Here is a 17,992-nt window from a genome sequence, read left to right as displayed (position 1 = left end):
CAATCTGTGCTATTATATAAACAATTCACAAAACTATTTTCATTAGGGTTTATAATATTTTGTTGATCATAGGATCATTATTCTTGAAGTAGAAGGGACTTTAGAGATTATAAAGTCTATCCCATCTCCCTTGACACATAAGGCAACTGAGGCTTAGAGACAACAGATTTGTCCAAGGCCAAATAACTAGTAAATGTCAGAGTTTGGATTTGAACCCCGGTTTCCCTGGTCCAACGTCCAGTGCTCTAGGCATTAGGTCACACTGTCTATATGTTATCGCTCTCTTAATACAATACCAACACTCCTCCATCCTCTTCTCTGACCAGGCATATTCTCGGCAATGTCCTTGATATCACTTCTCACATGCCAATCGTTGGTAGTGATATACTATATACTATAAACTACACTTCTTTCCATCATCCTTCAGATCCCCTACAACTGTGATTCTCATTTATAACCATATAGCATTACCAGCTTTCTTTATCCTTTATTCATTCAAGAGTACTGGGGCTAAAAAGATGGGGTTTTGTAGCAGTGAGCAAATTGGGATCAATCAGTTAATCAATGAGCATTTGTTAAGAGTCTGCCATATGCCAAGCATGTGGGAATATAACTAAAACAGATGAAACGATCCCTACCCTTAGAATAAACATAAAGAGAATAAATAGAAGGCAGATGTAGAGATGGAGCATTAATAGTTGAGAAGCATCAGGAAATACTTTGCCTATAAGGTGATACTTCAAATGTGTCTTGAAAGAAGAGAGGGATTCTATGAGATGGAGGAGTGGAGGGGAGTGCATGCCAGACATAGGAGATATTGAGATGGCTGCACAATTTTTCATCTGGTCCTCCTTCCTTTCAGGTTTATCATCCATTTGTAGTGGTTGTTCAAGACGCAAGTATTGATGAACAAATTCAATAGGCTGTCCATCCATCTGAGATGGGGGCCTATATCTACTTTGTTTCTCCTTTGTGAACTGGAACACAAATCTTTCCTCAATGACAATGGATTTTATCAAGAACACCCTGTGATATTTTGGCTCCTACAATCAGCACGATGTCATCCCTAGTCATGAATATCAGTAGAATTTCTCTGTCAAAAGGGAATTCCTCTTCTTTTTGGTTTTACATATAGTATGATATGATACATTATATCATATTGTTTACTATTACATTAAATTTCATTATAACATATTACATTGTAATATTTCACATTACATAATATTACATTGGTATAGTATTAATATACAGGTAGCACAGTTAATTGGTTGCTAAGCCTAGAGTCAAGAAGAAGTATGATCAAATCTGGCCTCAGACACTTACTAGTTGTGTGACCTCTACCTCAGTTTCCCCATCTGTAAAATGAGAAAGGGCAGCTAGATAGTGCAGTAGAGTGTTAGGTCTGGAGTCAGGAAGACCCATCTTTCTGAATTCAAATCTGTTCTCAGACACTTACTTAACCTGTGTGACCCTGGGCAAGTCACTTCACCCTGTTTGCCTCAGTTTCCTCATCTGTAAAATGAACTAGAAAAGGAAATGACAAACCCCTCTAGTATCTTTGCCAAGAAAACCTCAAATAGAGTCATGAAGGGTCTGAAAGGACTGAATGAACAACAAAATGGGGATAATAATAGCACTTACCTCCCAGGGTTGTTGTGAGATAAAATGAGAAGACATTTGTAAAGAACTTTGCAAACCTGAAAGCACTCTATGAATATTTATTATGATTATTAAATGTTTGTAAATATTTATTGATTAATAATGTAGGCGACACAATGGATATAGCGCTGGGCCTGAGTTCAAACCTGTCCTTAGACACTCACTAGCTGGGTAACCCTGCGCAAGTCACTTAACCTCTGTCTGCCTCAGTTTTCTCATCTGTGAAATAGAAATAATAACAGCCCCTACCTCCCAGGGCCATTATGAGGATCAAATGAAATAATTATAAAGTGCTTAGCACATTGTCTGGCTATATAAAATTTAGGAATTATTGTTATAATAATGTATCATATGTTAATACAGTTTATGAATAGCATGAATAATAACTATAATTTTGGTTTCAGGTGAGTTTGACTTATTATTTCCTTAGTCATTCCCTGTCTTGCATTACTACATATATTATTATATATACATTCTCACCCAATGGGCAGAGTGAATACCCACACAATCAGCAATGTCTGAGAGTCCACAAAAGGAGGGGTGGGAGCTGAGATGGCTAGTGAGGGCAGTTAGCTTGGTTGGGGGGTGAGGTAGGGGAAATCTTTTATAAAGTTGGGTTTGAATGTTGAGATTTAAGCTTATCTCCTCCCCCCAACATAAATCATCTCCCAAGATTCTGGATGGGGTTTTCTCAGGGTTTGTCAAGGTCATTCTTATCTTCCCTAATGTTTTGCCTTTCACTCAACACATTTCCTTTTGTGTGTTGTTTTGTATTCCCATCTGGGGATTGGAGGGGGGTTGGTGGGAGACTGGTTTTTTGTTTTGCTTTGTACAAATATTCTGCCAGTTCCCACAGGTTCTTAGTGTTGGTTTTGAAGGATGATTCAGAGACACTTAAAGGATCTTGGTTCCAGGAAGATAAAAATACCATCACCAAATAGTTTGTTCTTGATGATTAAAAGTGAACCTCTCTTCAAGAAAGCAACAACTACTAACCAAGGAAGATGATACTTCTCGCACGTACTGCCCAGGCTTCAAGAGAATTTAAGTGTGGAGGAGCAAATCTACTTATTTATAAGAAGGTGTCAAGTATGGCTATCCCATTTAATAAATAGTAATTTGAAAGATACAGTGCAGATGAACGAAAAAATTTTTAAGTGCTTACACAGTCTCCTTTGTTGGGTCATTATGTCTCATCACTCATACATCCCTCTATACCCTCTCTCTTGGCAATGTCATCAGCTCTCATGGATTTGATCATTTCTACATAGAGGACTCCCAGATCTGTATCCTGTTCTAGTCTCTAGTAAGACTAGAAGCCTAAGTATTCTCACTTTTGCCATATGTTATACCTTACACTACATGCAGGCTCTGAATCTCTGTCTCTAAAGTCAGAATCAATTCCTTCTTTGAGGAAGGGCTAATCTTTCACCAACTTAAGTACATATGGAATTTTGTTCGGCCTTGTGATGGCTGGATCCTGTTTCTCTGGGCCTCCTTTTACCTATATCTGACATGCCTTGAATCATCAGGTGCCAAAGTGACACTTTGGGGAGAACAGGTTGGGTCTATGTAGGCATAGTGGGGTTCTGAGACAGGGGTTGGCAAATTATGATTCATGGGCCACATTTGGCCTGTCATCTGTTTTCATATGTCCCATGAACTAAGAATGGTTTTTACATTTTTAAATGTGTGTGGCACACAGTAGGTACTTTTTAAAGTGTTGGTCAACTTGATGTAACTTGCTTATAGCAGTTTGCTGTCACAGCAGTAAGAATTTTCCTGTCTGCTACTAGCTGTACCAAAGAGGCTTTCAGTGAGCCTACAGAGTATGAACTTACACCCTAATAATTTTATTCAACTATAACAAAAATAGTTTTAATTATTTGACTAACATTCTGTAGAAGATTAAATGTGAAAAAATAGTAAGGGGATAATAGCCTGTCTCAGATCATTTCTATCTGAAGTCCATGGAAAAAAGGAGAATGGGATAACAATGATAATATTAATAATACTAACAATGATAATAATCAAATTCATACAGCACTTTTTATGGTATAGTCGTGCCGCTGATACAGGTTACCTGTATGACCCTGAGCAAGTCACTAAGTCTCTCTTAGTGTTATGGGTAACTCTTTTAAAACCATAAATTATGGAGAAGGAAGAGAATAGGCATTTATCAAATGCCTACTATGTGTCAGTTGGGGTGTCTGGGGTGTTCAGGGAGGACTAGAACTTCCAGTGTGAGGACTTGCCAAGCCTTTGCCAGGGCTGCTCATCCACCTTTGGTGTCCACTTTCACCCAACTCTCAGCTATGGCTCCAAGAAGTTGTAACATGCTCAATGGCCACACCCTAATAAAACTGGCTCAGCAGATGGGCTAAACCAGGTTAAAGGTAACCAGCAGGTTGCCATCAGTGAGTTGGGGGGGGGGGGCGTGTCTCCCCCAGGCATGTGAAGACTTCCCTCTGGTGGAATGGGTAGATGAAAACAATTTGTTCCAATGGTCATGAAGGTGGCTAAAACAGGTGCTGTGGAGCACTTAAAGCTTGGTTGGAATGGAAGACGACAAGGTCATCCACTACATCCCAGGCCATTACAAGTTATCTTGACTTTTGTCCTGCCCCTGGACTTTGATGTCTCTGGAAGAGAGAGTGAGGCTGAGGATTTTGTGCAACTTTGCCTCACTTCGATCCATTTCATACATAAGCCAAGACATCACCCATCACCTACTATTTTACCCAAGTGTCACTGGTCCTCTTCCAAAATGAAGGGTGAAGGAGGAGACTGAGGCTATGTAAACTTTAAAGTGCTATATAAATGAGGGTCATTATTATGCATATGTTTTCCATCCAAATGCATGAAGAAATCTGGGGCCTATAGACATTCTTTATCATTTTGGTTTTTCTTGTATAGCCAAGGTCTTGATTCCTTTGACTGACAAACTTGTCAGTGTGCTAGGGCTTACGCCTTGTACTAGCATGTTGTCCACAAATGCTTCACCATACACAGAAAAACTCTCCTTAACTTGGACCCTGTGCTGAATGCCCACTACAACACCTACAAACCCCTTTGGTGAATCTCTCAGTTTTATGCCTTGCCTAATTCTTATGATCTGCTGAATCAGTGGTTGAAGGTTTTTTCTGTGATATCTTTTAAGGAAGCTTGAGTGATATTGCTGAAAACTTTGGAGATCCATTGTTGGGAAGGAACCTTCAAGGCAATGTTTTGTTCTTTTGAATCAAATTTTTTTTATAATAAAAAATAGGATTTTATATTCTCTACTTAGTTGAAAAATGGTAAAGATATGATCCAGTGTTGAATATTACTTGTGAAAGCTTACTTTTTCCCTATTAATACCCGCATTTGGGATATCCTCAATTAGAGTATAGATGGTGTGTATACTATTTCATATAGATGGGAGATCAGGCAAATAAAATGATGGTTGCTGATGTCTTCACAGTTACCTTTTTTGTGTCTGAGATTCCTTGCCCCCCTACTTTTGGAATCTTTCACTCCTTCAGATACCTTAAATATTGATTTATTTTTTGCTTTCTCACCATCAGTGACTAGTATATAGCAGTCAATTAATAAATGCTTGTTGACTTGATTTGACTTTCTTCCTCTAGCATGGATCTTTTCTATTTATACATGGTCCAATCCAGCTACTTTTCTAGCATGGTACATGTGGTATCACAGAACATGGATTCTTTTCCTGGCTTTTTCCACTTTTTACACCTTTGTGACCCTGAGTAAATTCCTTAACCTCTCTGAGACTTAGTTTTCTCATCCGTAAAATGGGGAAGTTGGTTTAGGTGACTTCTAAGATCCCCTCTAACCTTAAACCTGTGATCCTATGATTCTATCTTTCTTCTCTTTAGTATCATGTCTACCTCCCCTGTACATATTTGCAGGATTATAATGTGGGGGCTCTCAGTGTGGTGGTTCCACAGCCTTTGATGATGAAACCATTTGTTATAGCAATTTTTAGAAATCTTTTCCATTTTTATGCTAATGGCTGGCATTCCATTGTCATTCGTAAATGTCTTCAGGATGACTTTGTTCAACTGACTTATCCATCAAGATTTCCTTAAACTGGTTTTGCCCTACACTGCCTTTTTTTCTGATTCATGAGAAGATACTGTTCATAATTGTCCTTGTTCTTCTTCATGAGAATTTACAAAATAGTTTATCTTCTAAACCCCTGTTGCCTCTGATGGCCACCTTTCTCTGCTTGGCAGATAAGTCAAATATTTGCTGACTAAGTTTATTTCTGAGCTCTGTTGGTCTTTCTATTGTGGAAATAATTTTATAGTGGCTAAACTGTGTATAAACTTACTGTATAGAGTGTCAATATCATTTCAGATGTCCATTTCCCAGTTATCATTGTTTATCTCTTGTTTATGTAGTTCAATATTGAGTAAGTTTTTCTCATTCTTCTTGCTTTTTTATGCATTCTGATCTTTACCTTGACAAGTCAGTGGGTTTACTTTTTATAGACAGCTACTTCAGGAGTAACTCCTATACCAACAAGAAGTGTTTTCCTGTCTATTGCAATAGTTTATTTAAATTTTTATGATGTTATCTGATATTCACCATGTTCAGTGCTACAGTTTTAATGTCTTTCAATTTGCTTTCTGCTATGGTGCCCTATTATTTGCAGCATCCTTTTGAAAGTCTGGATATAACTGACAGTGGTTATGATGAAGCAGATTTCAGGTCTCTGGCTCTTTAGATGAGAGAGCTGCAGCTGATGTTTAGGGAAAATTTGACTTTTCATGGCACCCCATGCTAATGGTGACACTTGTCTAGAGCTGGTAGATTAGAGAACTTTAAAAATGCCAGTGATAAGAACTCTCCTCTCCCTTTTCCCCTTAAAGAGGTGGACAAACATCATCTCTCAAAACCAACATTTCTGGCTATTCCCTGTCTAGACCCACTTCTCCAGGTGTAGTGGATAGATGAAAATCAAACTGGAGTCACAGGAAACAAAGACAGTGAAGGCTGAAGAGACAAATAAATAGAATTAGCTGGTCCACAACTAAGGAACCACCAACCAATTGGATTTACAAAATCCATTCATCTGAGGATGGTAAAGGGGGCAAGGGGAGAAGGAAAAGGATGACACAAGGTATTCAAATGATTACAGGCATGGGGCTGGCAAATGCTAGAAAACACTAATAGAAAAACCTGTAGTTATTTTACATTTGCAATGGTGTTAAAATATTTGTATTGATGTAAAAAAAGATTGTGCTCTACTCTTACAACAAAACAATAGATTTCCAGATCTTTATAGAGGATACTTAGACACTTCAGATCTTTTGATCACAGAAAGATACTTAGAGTGGGTCCTATTTTCTCTAGAGAAGGAGAAATAGGGAGCATAGCCACCAATGCCTCCCCACCAAATTCATTCCCATTGGAGGCACTTCAATGGACTGCAGCAGCCTACAGTTTGGCAAGAGACTGATGTGGTGAAGGGAGCTTCCTGTAGAGACTGAGTTGCTCAGAACAGACTTCAGGGAGCCTGTCTTGGAAAGAGTCTTAAAAGAGTTGCTTAGGAAAATTACCAAGGAGAAAAGGCACAGCTGGAAGAAGTATACTTTCCTAGGGGTCTTTGCTTCATTAGCACTTGATGATGAACAGAGAGAAGAGGCTAGGAAGGAGGCAGTCACTGATGATGTAAGAAGACTACATTGCTTTCAGGAAGGCCCAAGACAGATGAAATGCAAAGTGGTAAGGTGATTACCCAAATTGCCTTTCTGTCTTGGATAATTGCTGATGCATTTCAATTCTATTGTTGAACCAGCCATACTCAAAGTAGTGGAATAAGCAATAAAGGGATATGTGCAGGACATTGACTCATTGGTTAACAAGAAGAGATTCACAAACATTTGCTGGATCATAAAGCAAGAGGTGAAAAAGTATGTCAAAGATAATCTTGCTGAATATTGGGATTGGTTGAGGCTTTCTCCTAGATACCTTGAATGCTAAGTCAATAATATCCTGGAATCAGATGGCATTAATGACTTTACTGAACTCAAAAGTGGGAGGGGGCAATAAAAAGAGCAATGAAGATTGAGGTGAGGATAAACTCTCACCAGGATCACACATGTCCATACAGAAAGGGGTCTCCAATAATCAGAAGCAGCTGAAAGAAAGTCAGTATACTTCTCCCTAAGTACACTACTGGAAGATTCTGCTCATTATATGTGATGCACTCTCCTACTTATTTTCTTCTGCTTGCCCTTCCTCAAAGCTTCCCTCTTCTGTTGGATTCAGGTGTGCACTTTGGAGATAATATAGATACCCTAGATGAAGTCCCTTGGTAAGAAGCATTTTTGACAGTATTGGTCATCTTTGCTTCTATATCCCCCTCCTATCATTGCCTTGCCATGGTGGAGGGGCTTGTATACCTCAATGAAACTATGAGCTATGCTATGCAGGGTTATTCAAGATAGGTCATAGTGGAGAGTTCTGATTGACAGTATTAAAATGATAAAAGAGATGACATCAGAAGATGAACCTCTTGGGTTGGAAGATGTCTAACATGCTCCTGGGGAAGAGCAGAGGACAACTGCAAGTAGCTCCAGTACTAATAAAATGGCTAGACAAAACCAAAAGGAGGCTCAGCTGCAGATGTGTCTGGCGACAAAAGGAAAGTCTGAAGCTATAAAGGTCATTATGGCAAAAGAGCTTAAAATGTAAGATCTATGAACCAAGGTAAGCTGGATGCAGTTAAACACGAGATGGAAAGATTAAACATCTTGGGTGCCAGTGAATTTAAATGGATGGGAATGGTGATCACTATGTATACTACTGTGGGCAACAATCCCTTAGAAGAAGTGGAGTAGTAGCCCTCATAGTCAATGAAACATTGAGAAAAGCTGTAATAGGATATCTATCTATCTATCTATCCATCTATCTATCTGTAATATAAAGATGACAGGATGATATCTGTTCAAGGCCAAAGTAAACCATTCAATGTCACAGTGATACAAAACTATGCTCCAAACAAACACTAATGCCCAAAAGGACAAAGCTGGTCAAGTTCTATGAAGACCTAAAACATCTTCTAGAAATAACACCCCAAAAGATGTCACATTCATCATAGGGAGTTGGAATGCTGAAGCAGGAAATAAAAAATTAATTGGAATAAGAGGTATGCTTGGTTTGGGAGTGCAAAATGAAGCAGAAACATGCTGGTCATAGTCAACATTCTTTTTTCAAAAACCCCCAAAATGATCCACACATGGACATCATCAGATGGTCAACATATAAATCAAATTGATTGTACGCTTTACAGTCAGATGTGAAGAAGCTCTATAAAGTCAGTTAAAACAAGACCTGTAGCAACTGTGGCTCAGATCATCAGCTTCTTTTTCCAAAATCCAGTCTTAAATTAAAGAAAGTAGGGAAAACTAGCAGACCACATAGATGTGACCTACATAACCTCCCTTATGAATATGAAGTAGAAGTGATGAATAGATTTAGGGAACTAGATCTGGTAGATAGAGTGCCTGATGAGTTATGGACAGAGGTTTGCAATATTGTACAGGAGGCAGTGACAAAAAATATTCCAAAAAAAAAAGAAGAGTAAGAAAGCATAATGGTTGTCTGATAAGGCTTAACAAATAGCTGAGGAAAGAAGGAAAGCAAAAAGTAAAGGAGAAAGGCAAAGATATACCCAACTGAATGCAAAATTCCAGAGAATAGTGAAGAGAGATGAGTTTTTTTTACATCAACAATGCAAAGAAATAGAAGAAAACAACAGAATGGGAAAGACATGAGAATTTTCTTCCAGAAAATTGGAGGTATCAGGGAATATTTCATGTAAAAATGGACATGATAAAGAACAAAAATTGTAGGGACTTACCAGAAGCAGAGGAAATTAAGTAGAGGTGGCAAGAATAAACAGAAGAACTGTACAAGAAAGATCTTAACATCATTGATAATCATGATCATGTGGTTACTGATCTAGAGCTAGACATCCTAGAGAATGAAGTCAAATGGGACTTCAGAAGCATTGCTAACAATAAGGCTAGTGAAGGTGATGGTATTCTATTTAAAATCCTAAAAGGTGAAGTGCTGCACTCAGTATGCCAGCAAATTTGGAAAATGCACTGGACACTGGATTGAAAAAGATCAGTTTACATCCCAATCCTAAAGAAGGGCAATTTCTAGGAATATTCACATTACTGAACAATTGTACTCATTTCACACACCAGCAAGAGTTATGCTTAAGATTCTGCAAGGTAGGCTTCAGCAGTATGTGAACTGAGAATTACAGAAGATCAGGAAGGTTTTTGAAGAGGAAGAGGAAGTAGAAACCAAATTGCCAACATTTACAGGATTATAGAGAAAGCAAGGGAGTTCCTCCCCCCCAAAAGAAAAACTACTTCTGCTTCATTAACTACACTAAAACCTTTGATCATTTGGGTCACAACAAAATGTGGAAAGTCCTCAAAGAGATGAGTACTAGATCATCTTACTTGTCTCCTGAGGAACCTATATATAGGCAAAGAAATAACAATTAGAACCAAACATGGAACCAAACATGGATTGGTTTAAGATTAAAAAAGGAATACTGTAAGGTTGTAGATTGTCACCTTACTTTTTAAACTTATATGCAGACTACATCATGCAAAATGCCAGGCTGGATGAATCAGAAGTCAGAATTAAGGTTGCCAGGAGAAATATCTACAAACTCAGATATACAGAAAGTACTACTTTGATGGCAGAAAACAAACAATTTAAGAGCCTCTTGATGAGGGTGAAAGAGGAGAGTGGAAAAGCTGGGCTTGAAGCTTAACATCAAAAAAAGCAAGATCTTGGCAACTAGTCCTGCCACTTCCTGGAAAATGGAGGAAGAAGAAATGGAAGCAGTGTCAGATTTTATACTCCTGGGCTCAAAGATCAGTGCAGACAGGTGATGGCAGCCATGAATAGATGCTTGTTCCTTGGAAGGAAAGCTATGGCAGCTCTGGAAAGCATACTAAAAAGCAAAGACATCACCTTGCTGACAAAGGTCTGTATAGTCAGAGGTATGGTTTTTCCAGTAATAATATGTGGCTGTGAGAGATGGACTATAAGGAAAGCTGAGAGCTGCAGATTGAATTATGATGCCAGAGAAGACTTTTGAGAGTCCCTTGAACAGCAAGGAGATCAAATGAATCGATATCTAAAGAAATTAATTCACATTATTCTCTGAAAGGACAAATACTGAAGCTGAAGCTTAAATACTTTGGTCACATAATGAGAAGACAGGACTCATTGGAAAAGACCTTGATGTTGGAAAAGATTGAAGGCAAAAGGAGAAGGGGATGGCAGAGGATGAGATGGATAGATAGTGTCATGGAAGCCACAAACATGAGTTTGATAGACTTTGGGAGAGTGGAGGATAGAAGGTCTTGGTATACTTTGGTCTGTGGGGTCATGAAGAGTCAGAAATGACTGAACAACATCTATATCACTTCTGCCACCCAAACTATCAACTATAAAGTGAATAGAAGAGACCTGAAACCTCTCATTTTGAAAATTCAGGAAATGCATTGCCTTCCAAAGGCCCCACTGGGCTTCCCTGACCCCTCTGTCCCCTTCCTTCTGTCCATAATCAGTGTCAATGAAGCAAGAACCCCTGGGAAAGTTGCGACTCTTCTTCTTAGTGATTTTTCCAAGCAATAAACTCAGAAGACAGTCTCCCTGAAGTTAATCTCATTGGCCCATGACAGTTCCAGTCACTTTCTAGTCATATAACTCCTGAGGCCCAACACCTCCACAGTGGGCAGGTTGAAGTGAAGTGCTGAATTGAGGAGGCCAATTTTTTTCTTGGGGAAAGGTTTCATGATATAAAGGGACCCTGCTTCTGTATAGTCTTTGTCTTTGGCCTCATTTCTTCTTCTTCTTAGATCATTCTTATCCATATATTTCATGCCAACCTGACATTTTCCCACCTTGGCATTTAAATCACTGAATGTCAAATCTTGTTTTAATTTGAAGGATTTTTGAGTTATTTTATAGAATTTATTTACCTTTTCATCCTCAGAAAACAACACTGGTGCATAAGTTGCCATTATTTTTATTGATCGACTTTTTGCAAATATTTATCATCAGTACTACAACATAAGGCGGCCATACATTCCATATGGGGCAGGAAATTCACCCTGGGTGACCTTACCTGGTTTTATGTTACCACACATTACTTTGCAATCCTCCAAGTCTTTCACATTCTTTTTCAATATTTTGTAATAACTTTAGTCTTTTAATCTATTTCTAATCCTAGTATTCAGAGTCCAACAAAAGGGGAAATAAAATTGAAATAAAAGAGAACTTTTCTGGAATCAAAACTTACAGTGGCTAATGAGAAAATATACAAAAATGAAAAATGCATGCAAAAGAAGTTGGGGTGATAGCCTGCTCCAAGTAGAGAAAAGTCAAAATAAAATAAAATTTCCAGAGTGAGAAGGCAAAAATCCCAACAGATACAAACCAAACAAAGAAAAACATGGAACAAGACATTACTTAAGACTTTAAAATGTCATGATGGAAAAGAAAACATTGAACAAGCAAAAATATATTTAAAATAAACAATTAAAACATAAAAGAAAAAGGAAAAGGAATGAAATAAAATTTCTTCCTGCCAGCATCTACAAAAGCTCACAGCCATCACTAATAGTCATATTGCAAGAGAGGATTAAAATAACCTTTCAAAAATAATGAAGTATAAATCCCAATGACAGAAGAGAAAGCAAAAGGAAAAATAAGCTTCCAAAAAATTAATTCCCAAGGATTTGTTCCTCACATGTAAAGGAGTTAAGGGAGTGGTGAGTGTTCCACATGGCACATGACTATGTGTAGCAGAGTGAAAGGAATGCCCCACTTCTAAGTGGTGCAAATGGCAGGCACATGGTTGGGGGAGGAGGGGTAAGGAGAGGGGGAGACAGACTGGGGGGTTAGTGGGAGGTGAAGGGTGGGGGCTCTTCTGGGGAGCTGGTCCTGCCTTGACTCAGCTCCTGATTACTCTAAAGACTCAGCTCAGGAAGTCTAGGGATATGTAATATGTATATGTATGTACATGTGCATGTGCGCATATACACACATGTATACACATGTATGTGTATATAGATACATAATACCTTTCTTTAGGAGGGTCTGTTTCTTGAGGACAGTGACTTATTGTTAACTTCAAGGAGCTCACAATCCATTGTGGGAGACAGTATGCAAGCAAATATGTACGTATATGTGTATATAAATATATATGCTCATATATATATGGATATCTACATGTCTATGTCTCTGTCTGTATCTATCTCTCTATCATTCCTATCTATCTAATCTATCTCTCTATCTCTCTATCTATCTATCTATCTATCTATCTATCTATCTATCTATCTATCTATCTATCTATCTATCTATCCTGTCTCTCTAACTGTATCTATGTATCTCTCTCTCTCTCTCTACCTCTCTCATTAAATCTCTTCTACATTACTAAGTCTTTGTCCACTTCTGACTTTCATGACTTACCTCCTCCCATTCCAGAAAGTCACACACAGGAATTAATTTATGGGTCTTATCCAGAGCTCTGTAAGTAAACAGGACTACCAATCTCTTCAGTTACTCTGACAGACTTGACTTGGGGCCCCAGGGAGGAAGCTAATGACTTGTAGTTACTTTGCTATTGTTTTCCGAAAACAATTTGACTTCCTTTCTGATAGCCTCCAAATTCCTCCAATACACATTAAGGAGCTGGGAGCCAGGGGAAGGGCTGAGCCCCAGCCAAGTAGGGTGTACAATGCCATCTGGGTAAGATCATTTTTATATTCCAAGCTCTACAGAATACTAAAGGAATGAAAGGTCAGCCGATGTGGGGGCATGACAGATCTGGCCTAGGGGCTATAAGGAGCTACTCTCTTCCAAAGCTTGGAGACCATAGGCTCAGAGGACAAAGCAAAGAGAAAGACTGGCAGTCCATCCTGAGCCCACTGGTCTTGCCCTAGGGGGGTTGGTTAATATTAGCTTGTATGTTATTTGGAATTCAGCCTGCCATGTCATTGGGTTCAGGTGAGGATGAGGAGTCATCGCCTTCTTATCCCGACCTCCCACCAACCATATATATGAGTGAAAATTAGGTCTTATTTTCCCACATTGTGCCCACTCCTACAGACAAACTTCAATAATGGATAATCTCCTTGCCCTGAATGACTCTCTTCAGGCAACCCATTAGAATATGAATTCATTGTGAGTTGGAATAGGAATTGTTTCATTCTTTGTACTTGTATCCCCTGTGTCCACTGCAGTTCTTGGAGCATAGTAGGTGCCAAATACATATTTATGGAGCAGCTAAATGGTGCAATCGATAGGGCACTGGGCCTGGAGTCAAAAAGACCAGAAAAACCAGAGTTCAAATCTGACCTCAGACATTTATTAGTTAGGTGATTGGGGCAAGGCACTTAACCCCTCCCTAAAACTAGAGAAGAAAATAGCAAACCACTCCAGTATCTCTGCCAAGAAAACCCCATGGACAGTCGGTCCACTGGGTCATTAAGAGTGGGACATTATTGAACAACGAATAAGCATTTTCTGGTTGATTGGTAAGAGTTATACTATCTTTATACCTTTCTTATCATGTATGTGATACTCACAGGGACTCTGATCCATTTCCATCCTGGTATTGGGGTAGTGTTGGGGGAACAGTGACCACTATGTCCCAGGTACCCAACTTAGGTGGGGTCAGATCCACTTCTGTAGAATGGCCCCATTAGGAGTTCCACTCAAGTGTGCTCCTGAGAACACTGATTTATGAACAGGGATGTGAAAGAGCTCAGAGTTGGGTACTTTGGGGACCAAAGGAGATAAAAGTGTTATTGCCATATAGGCAAACCTAGGAATGATACTATAAACAGATAATCAGCCGAATCAGTGGTAGGATTTCACAACTTTATAACAGGGCTTGGTTTAGTCATAGTGTATTAATAATGTTATTGTGAAATGACATTGATTGGAACAACTTAAGGAAGGTTTGATCTTGATAACAACCTGTTGAGATATTACTTCTTGTTCAGTCATTTTAGTCATGTCTGACTCATCATGATCTCATTTGGCATTTTCTTGGCAAAGAAACTGAAGTGGGCTCCAATTTCCTTCTCTAGATCATTTTACATGTGAGTGACTTGCCCAGGTCATACAGCTAGGAAGTATCTAAGACTGGATTTGAACTCATGAAGATATCTTCCTGACTCCAAGTCCAGTGTTCTATCCACTGTGCTACCTAACTGAGATATTACTCTAATACCTATTTTGCAGAAGAGGAAACTGAGGCACAAAATAGTGAAGGATCCCAAAGGTCCTTTCCAACTCTAAATCTATGATTTGCTCAAGGTCATCCAATAGTTGCAGACCTAGTACTAGAGAACCTAGGTATCCGTAAGTCCTAACCTAGTGAGTGATTTTGCCAATTAATGGCACCAGTCCAATAAACAGGCCCCAGCACAACCCTGTTTGCCTCAGTTTTCTCATCTGTAAAGTGAGCTGGAGAAGGAAATGGCAAACCACTCTAGTATCTAGAAAACCCTAAATAGGGGGCACAAAGAATCAGACATGACTAATCGACTAAACAACAATCCTGTTACCCCCAATCTCCACCCCCCAAACAACCCAGAGATGATTCAAACTCATTGTTTCTTCTTTAGAAAAATAATCAGGAAACTGTACTTTTTTTTTTGCAATCTATTTCTTCTTTCACAATGTGTCTAATATGGAGATATGTCTTACGTGATTGCATATACATAACCTATATCAAATCTCTTACCATCTTAGGAAGAGGGGAAGAAAGGGAGGGAGAAAATTTGGAACTCAAAATTTTATAAAAAATGAGTGCTAAAAATTGTCTTTATATGTAATGGGAAAGATAAAATACTATTTAAATGTAAAAAAGAGTAAGCAGGGTCATATCATTTGTGTGAGGAGAAAGGTGGTAACTCCAACCATCTACAGTAATCTCCTATTCCTGAATGCAGAGCTCAGAAATGCCTCAGCCAAGGACTTACAGTGTGCATGGAACCTGAACTGTCATCCTGCGTGTTCCCCTGGAACAGGTCTCAATGAACATCATAAGACAAGCTCTACTGACCTGTCTCAAGAGCCTGATTGTGTTATAAAGATGGCTATTGGCTCAGTCAAATCTGATTGGAGTAGACTGGTCTACCACAATGCCATTGGGAAAAGAATCAGGCATTGGGTGATTATGCTTCCTATTATTCCAGACCCATTTTGCTTGCTAAAGTTTCCTTTCTAGAGACTCAGCTCAAGTCTCTCCCCAAAGGGTCCTGAGTCGGGAGGACTCAGGAGATTCTGCATGCCTTCAGTTTCCCCACCTCTGAAACTTTGTCTTTAGCATCCAGACAAAGTGAAAGGGTCACTGGATCACTCAGAATACCAGGGATAACATGGGCTGTATCTTTCATTTTCCATTTCTTGGTACAGGGTGTTCTGGCAAAGAGAGACTTGTTCATTTTAGCCTGTATCTGAAAAGGAAAAGATTTAAAAGGGGACTGCTTATGCCTGCAGTGTCTGTGTCTACTTACAATGGGGTGCCAAACTGCACTGGCTGAAAAGCATGACCTCAGTTGGCTAATTGTGTCTCCAATTACCCAATATGCCCTCCCAGAGAATCACTGGGGATCCATTCCTCTTGTAATTAGACCACAGGAGGACTTACCTGCATGCTGTGTGGCTGAGAAAGCACAAGGAGAGATGGCCCTTTTAACATCTGCATCCACGTGTCATGGGAAGGAAAATGAGAGAACCAGACATTCTTAGGGTGGAACAGACTTTAAAAGGTCTCCTAAGTCATCCCTGTACTTCTAGGGAAGATTATGTATGCCACAGGCATTGTGGACAGAGAAGTGCATTGCAGCACAGATTTCTTTAAAGGGTTTGAGGGAGATTTCATTACTTTCCAGAGTGACCCATGTTACTACTTAACAAGTAGTAAAAGCACAGAAAGTTCTTTCTGGTGCCTAATCAAAATCTCTCCTGCCACAGTTTGATTCAGTCTAACCTAAAGGAAGAGACACCTATGAAGCATCTACTTAAGGTAGCTGTGCGAGATACAGTCAGGAGATACATGATTTAAAGAAGACGCTCCTGTCTGCTTAAAGTCCAGAAGGTGGATGAGATGGATAAAATTACTGTAACACAAGTTAGAAATGGATTAAGTTGAAAAGAAAAATAAAATAGAGAGGCATGAGACACTTAAGGAAAGAGATTGCTTCTACTCGTGGTATTCAGAGAAAATGTGATATAGGGTCTGTTAGCCCTTGAAGAAATATTTCAACAGGTTGAGATGGGGTAAAGATTTGAAGGTGAATGTAAAGGGGAGTCTGTCCAAAGCACCGGTTTTGTGTCCCCAACCAGAAGTATATGATGTGTGTAGATGAGGGTCTAGTTTAAATCCTTATTTGGTTCCCCATAGAACCCAGCATAACTCTCAGATCACAGTGGGCAATCAATAAATGCTTGATCTATTGGTTGATTTACCAACAGTCTAATGTCCTACTCTGATTCAGCTAGATCCCAACTGGTATAAAAAAGGAATTCCTCTTGAATAGGCTGCATTATTTGAATTCACACTCCATATTTCCATTGGACTGGAGCCATTTGCCATATTTTGCATAATTATTCCAATTTTGAATTTGAAATTGAATTTTGAATTTGAATTCAAACTTTCAATAGTGCTGACAAATACAAGTGACTACTTTAAGGGATTGATTGTTTGCACTAATCAGTACCTAGATGTATTTCACTGTGTTGTGGAAATGACCCTAGCTTCTGGAAGGCTGTGCCAGTGGGGACCAAGCTCTGACAGAAATGTCCTGCCAAGCAGGTGAGGAGGAGAAAAAGTAGAAGGAGGAGAAGGAGGAAGAGGTGGTGTTCAGGGCAGTATCCTGGTATAAGTGAAACCCAGATAGGGCTTTTCCCAAAATGGCAGTCCTGGTAGGGAGTTACCAGTAAAGAGAGGAAGACACCAGGGTAGAATTGTCTCAGAATGGCAATGTGACAGACTAGGAGGAGAAAGGAATGTTTTATAGGGAGTCCATGGGTAAGAGTTCTCCTTAGCTTTTTAAAAGTGAATAAATCCAGAAATGAATGCCTCATTCTTAGGACCCAATCCATGCAGAATATTAAAGCTAGAGGATGATGAAGAGATAAGACAGAATCCTCTTTCAGCAATGGGAAAACAGACATTTTCCAAGAGCTATAGTTTGGACCATGTGGCTACATACAGGTCCAATACCACTAAGAAAATGCCCCGAGGTTCCTAGAATGAAAATTT

The 17,992-nt window shown here is 39.2% G+C and overlaps 1 protein-coding gene and 1 pseudogene across 2 annotated transcripts in view; one reads left to right on the top strand and one right to left on the bottom strand.

Annotated features, from left to right (window-relative positions):
* GJA5 (gap junction protein alpha 5) overlaps positions 1–17,992 on the top strand; it is a 98,634-nt gene that overhangs the window by 40,475 nt on the left and 40,167 nt on the right. The gene's annotated exons all lie outside the window — the stretch shown is intronic.
* Positions 6,199–7,888, bottom strand: LOC140522994 (etoposide-induced protein 2.4 homolog pseudogene; annotated as a pseudogene).

Source organism: Notamacropus eugenii, chromosome 2, assembly GCF_028372415.1.
Source record: "Notamacropus eugenii isolate mMacEug1 chromosome 2, mMacEug1.pri_v2, whole genome shotgun sequence".
NCBI classification, from domain to species: domain Eukaryota; kingdom Metazoa; phylum Chordata; class Mammalia; order Diprotodontia; family Macropodidae; genus Notamacropus; species Notamacropus eugenii.
This window is presented reverse-complemented; position numbering and strand designations above follow the sequence as displayed.